This window comes from Littorina saxatilis, linkage group LG16 (genome assembly GCF_037325665.1).
Source record: "Littorina saxatilis isolate snail1 linkage group LG16, US_GU_Lsax_2.0, whole genome shotgun sequence".
In the NCBI taxonomy this organism is placed as follows: Eukaryota; Metazoa; Mollusca; class Gastropoda; order Littorinimorpha; family Littorinidae; genus Littorina; species Littorina saxatilis.
The window spans coordinates 4,933,918-4,946,417 of record NC_090260.1 but is presented as its reverse complement, the minus strand read 5'-3'; the positions used below and the strand labels follow the sequence as shown (position 1 = coordinate 4,946,417).

The window sequence follows — 12,500 nt, the reverse complement described above, 5'->3', positions numbered from 1 at the left end:
AAAACATTCCATCTCACACGGCATAAATAAATCCCTGCGCCTTGAATATATGCGCGATATAAATTGCATAATTTATTTTTTTAAATAAAAAAAAAAATCCCTGCGCTTAGAACTGTACCCACGGAATACGCGCGATATAAGCCTCATATTGATTGATTGATTGATTGTAGTCTGAAGCTATAAACATGTACTGATGTAGATAATTCAGCTGTCTTTTGTTCTTTGTAAATTGTATTACAAGTACTTTGTAGATCTATGAAATTATTCATATATTTGAAGATGCATAGTAGTACTGTGCATGGTAATTGGTATGATGTACTTTGTATATATACATAAGGCCTAAAAAAAAAATAGGTGTGGTTACGGTAACCCGACCTACCCTATTTTTAGGGGCCGACCCAATAACTTTTTATTACATAAATTTGTACCCAAAAAAATGAAAACAAGAAAGCGAGTGCAGAAAACGCAATGAAAGCGAAAGCGCTCGAGTCGTCATGCAGACGACAGACGATGCAGGGGAAATTACTAAAAAGGCCCAACAGACGCTTGCCATGACAAAAATGGCGGCATCTTCTTCGGTTGCGATTGCTACACGCTTGGTTGCTCTGCTATTAAGAAAAAAAAAGTATAAAAAAAAGTGATTGCCTGGCCTAACTTCATACCCTATTTATTTTGGCTATGTTACCTTAACCACACCTGTGGTTTTTTTGCCTAATGGTACAAATATCTTTATTTTCTCTCTGCTTCCCATCTTAAAGTTTGTTGCAACCCTATACTCATAAAGTGCATTATACTGTTTGTATGAACATTGAACTATTGCGATGCAAGAAAAAAAACCAGGAAATAGCTAGAATGAAAGATTTACTCATTACTGGAATTATTTTAAAAACAGTCAGTCCTTTCCTTGGCTCACAATCACAGATCTGGCCATTTTTTTAATTATTATTTTTTACATGGAATAAGAGTTACAATGTAAATTGTATGTAATACCGCCTGTGTATTTGGATACCTACTTCTACATTCAACACCCTGACTGCCCCTGCGCAGAGTTATAATTTTCTGAATGAATTCACATCACATTTCTCAACAAAACTGTAAGGTGTCAACGCTAAATATGTGTGTGGGATGAGGGCTCATGCTGAATTTAAAAAATAGTAACTTTCCATCATATTCCAGAAAAGCTGCTCACATCAGCAGCATAACAAGATATCATGTTGTTAGAAAGGTAACTTTGTGAGGAAGTCTTTTTAATTTTAATGATGAAAGATTATCTTTTTAATTTTAATGATGAAAGTATAAATATATCCATGAAATAAATGGTTTTCACAGGAAGGAATGATGGCACCTGTAATATTACAGAACAATGTTTACAGTTTAGTTCATAGTTGTCACTGTCAGTATCACCCACACTATTCTCCATCCCACTGATCTTGTGAAGAACAAGTAATACCTCCTACCTACCTTCCCGCACCCCCACCCCCAACACACACCCTCTTCTCGATACCCAAAACATATCCCCATCAGCGCACAGCAAAGTCTGGATGTGCTCAGTAATACATTTTCTTTATTTTCCAGGAAGTGAGGTGCCGAGATATGACGTGCAGGCAGCTTGCAGAGTGGTGCCTGGCTTTGCTGCAGATGATGATCAGATTCAGTCCATTCTGTGCTGACAGAGCTACCAGAACTGCTTTAATATAGTCCATCTGAAGATGCTTACACTTACAGAGGTTTTCTGTTGCCTTAGTGGTGAAATGAACATGTAACACATTAACAATAACATTCTACACAAATAATGTGTGGTGCGGTGTGGATCAAGGGTACATTTTGACTTATGTAAGTTGTCAATTCAGCTAAATACAGGTAGTGTTGGTATGCAGATATTTTCTTACAGCAAACAACGGTTTGTTTGTTTTTACTACATAAAGTGGTATTATCTTTTATGTTGTTTGAGTGCTTTAAGTTAAGCTGCTCACAGGCAGTATTTTACACACAGGCTTAGCTTTGGGAGATGTGTGTGTATGTTTCAGTCAATGCGTGTTCATGTATAGACTTTGTTTGCAATATTAGAATTTAGATCTTTTAACTGCATTATGCACATGAAATGTGTTAACCCATGACTTTTTCTTCCTTTGAATCCTAGTCAGTACTTTATCTTGTTTAAAATTTTCATTGATTCTGTTTTTGGGTCGTTCTGGTGCATCCTGGATGGTTCAATTCATTCTTATGTTGTGCTGAAATGTTGCTTTTGTAATACAGTCTGCCAAGATTGTGTCTTTCACTTGGATGTAGTGAACTTATTTTTTATATGCCTGCTCTGCCTCATTAAAACACTTCACCTCACTGTGTCAGACCTTCATCAGGCTTTTTGCATGGGATAAGAAAATCCTTCCACTTGGTCACATAGCAAAAGTCAGCACCCTGACTTCTTAGTGTGGTGATGTCTTTTCTTATTAATTTATTTCCCCCAAAAGGCATAAGTGTTTTAAACAAAATTATGTCTTACAGCTACACTGGAACCCCCTTTTAAGACCTCCAGAAATCTAAGAAAATCAGGTCTTAAAAAGGAGGGGGTCTTAAAATGGAGGTAAATTTACAGAGGTTATGAACAGAAAGTCTGAGAAAACAAGGTCTTAACATGGAGGGGGTCTTAAAAGGGGGGTTCCACTGTATGACTATTGGGGATTACATGTATGTGTTTGTAAAGATAGAGCTGAGAATCCTACACAGAATTCTGTGCATAGAAGGCGGCCTGAATCTTGACCCACACTGCTGGCATGAATTCAACGCTTTACTTTTACCCTGGTAACTTTACGGTTGCTCTCTCTGGATTGAGCATTTTTTTATTTCAACCAAGGGGAAAAATTAAATGCCTCTGCAGAGATTCGAACCTAGGACCTAGATTTTCAGGCAGATGTCCTAACCACTACGGTAGTTTTTTTTATTGTAAGATGGATATATATATATATGTCTAGCGGATGCAGCTACATGTACAAATGTGCCAAATTAGAACTTGCATTCTCAGCCTATAATCTTTGGCCATTCACGCGAGTCGAGTACTAAATATTGTGAATGCATGTGAGACTGCCTTGTTTTACTTTTGTGAAATGTGTGAACTCACTTTGTTTACATCTTTGTGTTAATAAATGCAGTTTATCAGTTAACCTCTGTTTGTTTCTTCTGCAAGTAATTGTCAAATTGCCCACACACACCCTCATGCGCACACACACACACACACACAAAATCAGATCTCAAGTGTAAGTATTCTTTTTGCAGTTTTATTTTAATGCCCATAATCAGTCAAACAAATATATCATCACACTTCGTCACTTGCACCTAAGCTTAAAAGTAGCAGTCCTGCATACATATGTAATGTGTAAATGTTTCAGGTCACCATCTGTCCTGGCTTGAACATGCAATAAGAACACCTCTACACAAACACATGTACAGTCAACCGGCTAGCTGCTTCCCTGAAAGGCATATTTTTTTTATGAATTAATCGATTTTCCGCAGACAGCAGCCAGGTAGTGGATCTTTAGTATATGTCCAAGCAGACGGTTGATCTTAGTACAACACATCAAGGAAATATTTTTTAAAAACAGATCCAACATCTAATCTTCCAAAGTTCATAATCAATAAAGAAGAAAGGTATGTAACTGGAACCCTTTATTTATGATTTAAGGCAATGTGCGGCAGTAAAATTACCAAACTTAAACTTGAAGAATACAGTCAAGGAATAACTTAGTTTTCTGGGTAGTTATTGAAGTGACTTATTAAAATGAATGAAAACATTGTGGATGGATATTGACTGCTGTTGCGATGAAAACTGGCATTTACAGCGTCAAATGGGATTTCTAGAAAACAGCTTTACAGCAACATCATACATCAGAAATTCATAATATTTGGCACAAGGGTACACATGTATTATATCTACAATCATATAGAACGTGTTTTTTTTTTTAAACAACTACAGTTGAATTTAAATTAATTATTGTAATGAATCTTTCTTTCTTTATTTGGTGTTTAACGTCGTTTTCAACCATTCAAGGTTATATCGCGACGGGGAAAGGGGGGAGATGGGATAGAGCCACTTGTTAATTGTTTCTTGTTCACAAAAGCACCAATCAAAAAATTGCTCCAGGGGCTTGCAACGTAGTACAATCTATGACCTTACTGGGAGAATGCAAGTTTCCAGTACAAAGGACTTAACATTTCTTACATACTGCTTGACTAAAATCTTTACAAACATTGACTATATTCTATACAAGAAACACTTAACAAGGGTAAAAGGAGAAACAGAACCGTTAGTCGCCTCTTACGACATGCTGGGTAGCATCGGGTAAATTCTTTCTCGTCCCAACCAATATGGGACTCCCCCTAACCCGCGGGGGGTATTGTAATGAATATGCAGTGAGAAATTCGTTCATTCTTATGACAAAAGATATTAAAATTCAACTGTAGTCTGTTGTAAAAAAATTGTTCTATATGATTGTTGATATGATACATGTGCATCTTTGTGCCAAATATTAGGAATTTCTGATGTATTATGTCGCTGTTAAACTGTTTCCTAGAAATCCAATGTAACGACTGTTTCCATAGCAACGGCACTCTATGTCGATCAGTATTCACAATCCTCCGAAAGCGGCGTATGGCTGCCTAAATGGCGGGGTAAAAACGGTCATACAGGTAAAAATCCACTCGTACAAAAACATGAGTGTACGTGGGAGTTTCAGCCCACAAACACAGAAGAAGAAGAAGAAGTATTCACAATTGTTCTATTTATTTTTATGTCACTTCCCAGAAAACCAGGTTATTCCATGTATTCTCCCAATTCAATTTTACTGCCGCACATTTCCTTAACAAAATGTAAGATTTACTGTACTTTGACCAAGCAAGTTTTATTTCGGTGGCATAATTCAATGCGCTTCGTCAAAGTGTCTTGAACTGAAACCAAAAGCAGATGCAAGACTTATGGTCAGTTGGAGTTGTCTCCCGTACTCCTAACTTTAATGTGCTGCAGACAGGTGTGCCCAAACAGCCCATATCACAAACGGTTTGGAATTCCCGAAAACACAAGATCCGCACTGCACAACTTCAGTGCACAAATACGCGAGAGTGCTCGGTCGCTTTTTGAAAATGTGTATCTTGAGAGAAAAATATAGAATAGTGCGCTGTCCGAAGGAATAGAGTTCTTATAGGACAATGACAGCGCTCAGTTCAAAACGATAGGACATCCAGGCATGGTACTGAAGGAAGGGCAGTTTCAGCTGAAATAAAGCCGGGGGTCCAGGGGCAGCCTGGCGGGGTCAAGGGGCAGCGCCCTTTGTGGGGGTCAGGGGGCGTTGCCCCCTGAAGCTGACGACTTTTTACTAATTCAAATGTGTTTAGTGCCCTCTCCTTGAAGCTGAGAGGGATATAAGTGAAAGATAACAAGGCTTGAGTAAGAAAAAATAATAATCTCAAGTGAATGGGCGGATTTTTTATTTTTTAAAATTTTTTTTTATTTTCGTTTTCGGCGGATTTCCGCCGATCGGCGGAAGAGTACCATGCCTGGACATCTGACCGCCATGCGGCTATGTGAATCAGACATCTGAGCCTTTCAATCCGTCTATGTCGGACGCCTGACGACATCCCCGAGGCTTTTAAATGAAATAAGACCATACGGGCACTAATAGTTGCATACCAAAAATGAACTGCCTCAAGGCTCTCTATGCAGAGTGGTATCTTTTTAAAGAATACATTCAGGTACAGCTTCTTCGAAAGAAAAAATAAATTCACCGCAACCACCAAAACATCTACCTCACAACAGAAAGCAGTCAAAGTGTTGATTTTTGGTCTGTGACCAAGTGGAGGGATGGTCTTATCCCATGTTAAAGGTGAGGACAACTTTTTAAATGAGGCGTAGTGGGCCTTTAAAACATTGACACAAATTTACAATAGCAACAAGTTGTAATGCTCAGTACAACCAATACTGAGTGGACATTTACTGCCGCTGTTGCTGTAGTTTCCCCATCGATCACAGCTGGACCTGGATAGCACTGCTTTTCATCCACATTCACTGGCCAGGTCTTCGTCATCTTCTGTCCCTACTGACAAATGAATGACAAAGGAACTGATCTTAAATCCAAACACAATGACAAGAACAAGTTTTAAGTATGAGTAAGGAGTAAATTGTGTTTGTAACTGACACACACACACACACTAAACCCACATAAATGCCAAGAGCGTAAACATTCTAATTCCCTGGTAGACAAGTTCCAATGCCTACTTTTTAACATATATATATGAAATATAGAAGACACATTCCGGGATTCCCTGTCAGCGCTTGCTATCAAATTCAAAAAGCAAAGCAAAGGTCTGTAACATCAATCTGCAGGGCTAGAAAAATCTGCAGGTATTATTACTATTAATGTCTGGCAGCTCTCCTGACTGGCCAGGGAAAATCAAACACACACACACACACACACACACACACACACACACACACACACACACACACACACTTCGGTTCTCACACACAAACACACACCAACAGTCAGAATGTAACCAGAACTTGAGACTGAGAGGGAGGATAAAACACAATATGATCATGTAGCAGAACTCTTACCTGAATTGCCATTAGCATGAAATATTTCCCATTTGAGTCTTGACAGCCTCCCGATCATGAAGGAATCAATCTGCTTCTTCCACTGTGCCGGATCGATGCCAACCTGTAATATATAATATTGGCTGAAGTAACATTCCTCTGAGCAACACATTTAAAACAGTTAGTTGACAGGACAAGTAGTACTAGGAGCTACATGCAGTATGATATTTAGCTATGTGGAGGAACAACAAACACACTGTCCACAGAACCAGATGAATTTACACACTGCACCCTCCCCCATAAAACAACAACAACAAAAAACGACAACAGACGACCAAACCAACATTAACGCTTGATTCTTATGATACTGTGGGACAGTGGCATTGATATCTTTCTAGAATATAAAATTTTATAAGTCCTTTTACATTTAGTGAAGTTTTGACTGAATCAGTGAACTGAATCTGTTCACATAGACTGATAGAGTGACAGACATACAATGTAGACAAGTTGATGTGTGCATATATATACATGTATGCATATTACATAACATGTATATGAGACAGTGACAAAAGGTCAGGTGTCATGTCTACTGTCCCGAATGACACACGATTGCTGACATTTCACCATTGCCAACAGAATAAACAAATAAGAAATAGGTAGAAAATGAATGTGAAAACTGACTTTAATTGTTGATCAGTATTTTCTATACCACTAACAAATAATCTACTTGCACATAGCTGTTTGGCAAATGTATGTTGCATGGGACACACTGACATGAAAGTGGAAGATGTTTTTCCCTCTAGAGAAACTACATATCAAGTTACACTTTTTGTGTTCTTCCATTCCAGTTGGCAATCAATTGTTAACGCATGTTATTAGAAAAAATAGAACGAAAACAGATTAGATAGAATGAAAAATGTACTGGTGATGTCATTTGGGACATACTGACATGAAAACGTCACCTTTTGTCATTGTCTCATATATATATATATGTATGTATAACATGTATGCATGTGTGTAGAGCACAAAGGAAAAAAATAATAGAACTTGACACACAGTTTCACTGAGAATGAGATATATCCTGACAGTGAGTGAGTGAGTGACTGTTTACAGCAATACATTGTACTTTATTAAACTTAAAGGTACACACTGAAAGTCATGCGCTTCTAGTATTAGAAATGATTCTAATACTGGAGGAACTGCATGATAATCAAACTGGTGAAATAAAGCTAAGAGGTTCGAGCAGTTCTGTGGTTTGGACTCTTAGGTGTTCATTATTTTATTATTATCCCTGAACATGAATTATAAAAATAAAATGAAAACACTCTTTCAGTCTTGCTCACAGTCACACACACACCTCCATATGAGTTATTCTGACCAGAACTTGAGAATGTAAGGGAGGGGAAGGAAAAAACACACTGTACATCATAACACTGACAGTTGTACATAATAAAACCTCTTCGCCTTACTCTTACCTGATTTGCGGCAGTGGCATCAAATATTTTACTTCTGTCAGTGACAGCCTCAAGATCATGCAGCAATCGGTTGGCTTTTTCAGCTGAGAGGAGACCTTGAAGTTGAACATACTAGCTCTAGCTCTCTTCTGATTGATGCCAACCTGCAAGTAAAATAATTGGGAACAGCCGATCAGAAGGTTACCTATTTGAGTATTTCAAGGTAGACTCAATCTTTAAAAACAAAAAGAATTTATAAAATATTATGATCATGCAGCTTGAAAAGAGGTTGCAAAAACGTGGTAGTGGTAATCTTCTTCTTCAAATTAATGAGAAAATCCCTGTACAGGGCAACTACGTGTTGGTTCAGTGAACGATACCTTGCGCCTGTGGACTGACAGTCACAGTGACACTGACAGTGACTCGAGTGAGTCGAAATGACACCTGTTGCAACACATACTACCATAAACCCACTCTCAGTTATGAAACGAAACATGGAAACTTACCTCTGGTTAATATGCAAAGGTTCGCCCGTCCCAATTCTCTCGCATTAGCAAACAGATCGCCTTCGACCGCCATTAACTAAAAACCGAAACGCAGTAGGTCTGAAAACCACGCTCAACGTCCAAAATAAGGAGGAAAAAAAAGAGCCCAAAACATTTTTTTGGCCAAAAACACTGTTTAAGCCCCACAAATATTTGTCCTTATTTTTTATGAAGCTTAATTTGTGCCCCTTATTTTATGCTCCACAAATACAGTTTGTGGCCCACAAAACCAAAATGTGCCCCACAAAAATAAGCCCAAAAATTTGTGAGGCACATTTCGCGTTTGTGGCCCACAAAAATAAGCCCAAAACGTGTGGGATTACTGACATCGAATGCCAAGGATACTCAGCAATCATCTTCATCGCTTGTAAAATCACACACGCGGTCTTTCGAATCCCGCTGAACTCAGGTCAAAAATGAGTTACTTCCCTTCGGGTATCATTCTCTCCCGTCGGTAGCTGTGAAGCGAAGCTTATCAGAATGCGGTCTTCCGCAGTTTTGACGAATGCCAGCTCGGGTAACCGGCCGGTAACTGCACAGTATCAAATGCATTCAACGGCACAATCCTGGAAACAAAAAGACAAAAGGGGACTCGTTTTGCACATGAATATCATGACACGATTTTTGGTGGCAGAAGGTATGATGAGCAGTAAACAGGCACTCGCAGAGTTTGTGTCAAAAAGTTCGGTTTTTTAATGAAAACTTCGGAGTAATGGGATAAACAGCTTACACACCTCGTCCTGAATATCGTGCATATTTTCCCTCGGGTCGATTTACAGGTATTACCTCGCCAGAGGCTCGGTAATACCTGAAAAACGACCCTAGGGAAAATATGCACGGTATTCAGAACTCGGAGTGTGTAACCTATATTTACCTCAGAAGTGTGTTGCACGCAGCCTCTAAACCGTTTGTCAGATACGACAGTCAACTGAGATATAGACACTTACCTCAGAAGTGTGTTCCACGCAGCCTCTAAACCGTTTGTCAGATACGACAGTCAACTGAGATATAGACACTGTCGGTTTTTGGTCACGCCCTGGAAGAAATATAACTGGGTGTATTGTTTTGTGGGAAAACCGCAAGCTGTTTTACCTGACCTTTTTATTCCACTAGGCCAAAAAAAAAAAATTGTCTGTTTAGGGTAACCCGACCGACCCTATCGATTTGGCGCCGACCCAAAAACTTTTTTTTGATTTCAAAAAAAAAAAAGGAAAAAAAAAGAGGTAAAAATGCTAAAAAGAGACATTTGGCGTTTCTTTCTCTCCCTTTCTCTCTGTTTTATTTATACGTTAGTTTTGAAACATGTATTCATCAAATATAAGAAGTGAATGTTCAGCCAACATAGCATTTACAAAAAAAAAAAAAAAAAAAAAAAAAAAACTTTACCTACCTACCGACCCTACTTTTTTTGGTCATGTTACCCTAAACAGACAATTTTTTTTTTTTGGCCCTATCCATGACACGCCGCTAATCACGAAACAGACATAGTAGGCTGTGACCTATGCCCTCCAGCAAAAGATAATACACCGCATGTTGTATTGGGGGCACCTTTATATTAATGAACTTATGACAGAAGAAGTTAGGGGGTAATATAAAAAGTCGGAAAATTGCCAAAGCAATTCTTAAAGCAGTTCTTTCAGAATTCTTCTCTCAGTTTTAGTCTTTGAATTCATAAACAAAACTGAAAAACTTTCAAAACTTCATATGATCCTCAACCTGAAACAACCCATGAGACTTTGAATTTCATCTCTAAATGAATTCATAATGAAACATAGAAAAACTCCAAAAAACTCAATATGATAAATGAATTCATAATAAAACATAGAAAAACTCACAAAACTCCATAATTCTATGATCAATAAATGTATAATAAAACATAGAACAACACCAAAAAACTCAAAATGATCAATGAATTCATAATACAACTAAGAAAAACTATAAAAAAAAATCCATATGATAAATGAATTCATAATGAAACATAGAAAAACTCCAAAAACTCCATATGATAAATGAATTCATAATGAAACATAGAAAAACTCCAAAAAATATATATAATTAAGTAGATGTGCAACGCCAAGGCACTGCATACCCCAGCGAAAGACACACTTCTCTCTTACTCTCTCTCTTTCTCTCTCTCAAACACACACACACACACACACACACACACACACACACGATCGGGAGGTCGTGGGTTCGAACCCCGGCCGGGTCATACCTAAGACTTTAAAATTGGCAATCTAGTGGCTGCTCCGCCTGGCGTCTGGCATTATGGGGTTAGCGCTAGGACTGGTTGGTCCGGTGTCAGAATACTGTGACTGGGTGAGACATGAAGCCTGTGCTTGCGACTTCTGTCTTGCGTGTGGCGCACGTTATAATTATGTCAAAGCAGCACCGCCCTGATATGGCCCTTCGTGGTCGGCAGGGCGTTAAGCAAACAAACAAACAAATAGGCTACGAACATAGACAGTCGAACACACACACCTTTACAAACAAACACCATATACACACTCATACACACACAAACATACACACAAACTCAGACACACACAAACATACACACAAACACATTCACACACACACACACACTCTCTCTCTCTCTCTCAAACACACACACACACACACACCCACGCACACACACACACACACACACACCCCAAGTCACACACACACACATACACACACTCACTCACACGCACTCACTCACTCTCTCACAAAAACTTCATACACACAAAACACACACCCATACGCACATATGGACAGACGGACATACACACCTTTACAAACAAACACACATACACGCACACACATACACTTATGCCCACACACACACTCACACACACACACATACAGACTCATGCACGCGTACGCGCACACACACACACACACACCACACACATACGAGTACAGACTCATGCACGCGTGCGCACGCACACGCACACACACACACACACACACACACACACACACACACAAATACACACACCCACACACACACACACACACACACACACACACACACACACACAGTAACACTAACACATGTGCTCAAAATGAACACAAACACACACACTGCGCGAGAGAGAAAGACTACAGGGAGGCATGACGTCATGATGCAATAATTGACGTCAAAGACTTTTGACCGTGACGTAATCTTCTCACGCGAGCTTTATCCATAGTCTTGAACAACCACACACAAATAGACTTGGAAAGTACAGAATTTCTACCCGTCCAAAGCGGCCTTGGGTGGCGTTTGCTGAAAAAATGGGGGCGACTATTTTTGTTAGTATGGTCCCACTTTTTTGTGAACTTCCATCTCCAACTGTAGCACGTAGCCGGGCACAAAGAATCCTTCTTTATCCCAGCGAAGCTGGAGGTATCCCGTGAACGCTATTCACGACTTTCCGACCTTGACATTGTAGCTAGGGTCATGTGGGCGTTGGCATCATTGTCCAATCAGAAATAGTCAATGATCATCTCCTCAGTGTGTTCCGGTCCGGAACGCAAAACAGTTTGTGCGGAAAAAGAGAACGTGGTTTGACAACTAAAGGGCATTTTGACCGGCTCGCACTACAGCATCGTTCAAATGTGGGAGAATGACACATCTGACAAATAGCCAGTGGTTACCAACATGAGAAACTGGGGATAGGAATCGTAATCCGTATGTAAGTTTGAAGCGGCCCTGACGCTGTTTGTACGTCAATCCGAAGAGAAGCTATCGTACTAGGCCCTAGGTGACATTTCGTCAAGTTCCACTCCCAGTTTGCCGACTCTATGGCCCTCCCCCCGCCAAACTGCTGCACCCGGTGGCAGGGAAAGCAGTTCGACTTAAGGTGACTGCAGGGCAAGTTCAATTTTGCAAGCTAAAAATAAATGTTCTACTACCTTTTCAGTCTAGATCTGGAACTCATGAAACAGCAC

At 39.4% G+C, this 12,500-nt stretch overlaps 1 protein-coding gene and 2 long non-coding RNA genes across 5 annotated transcripts in view; 2 read left to right on the top strand and 1 right to left on the bottom strand.

Annotated features, from left to right (window-relative positions):
* Positions 1–3,161, top strand: part of LOC138950266 (uncharacterized) — a 4,715-nt gene extending 1,554 nt beyond the window's left edge. The window contains exon 3 of the long non-coding RNA XR_011450577.1: positions 1,576–3,161. This is a non-coding gene — a long non-coding RNA (uncharacterized lncRNA). The remainder of the gene's footprint in view (positions 1–1,575) is intronic.
* The window catches only part of LOC138950247 (uncharacterized), a 796,434-nt gene that overhangs the window by 776,945 nt on the left and 6,989 nt on the right, over positions 1–12,500 (top strand). The window lies entirely within an intron of this gene.
* On the bottom strand, positions 3,262–8,930 carry LOC138950265 (uncharacterized). The gene is made up of 4 exons (XR_011450576.1): positions 8,544–8,930; positions 8,059–8,201; positions 6,605–6,707; positions 3,262–6,086 (listed from the first exon to the last, which is right to left on the bottom strand). It is a non-coding gene; the product is annotated as an uncharacterized lncRNA (long non-coding RNA).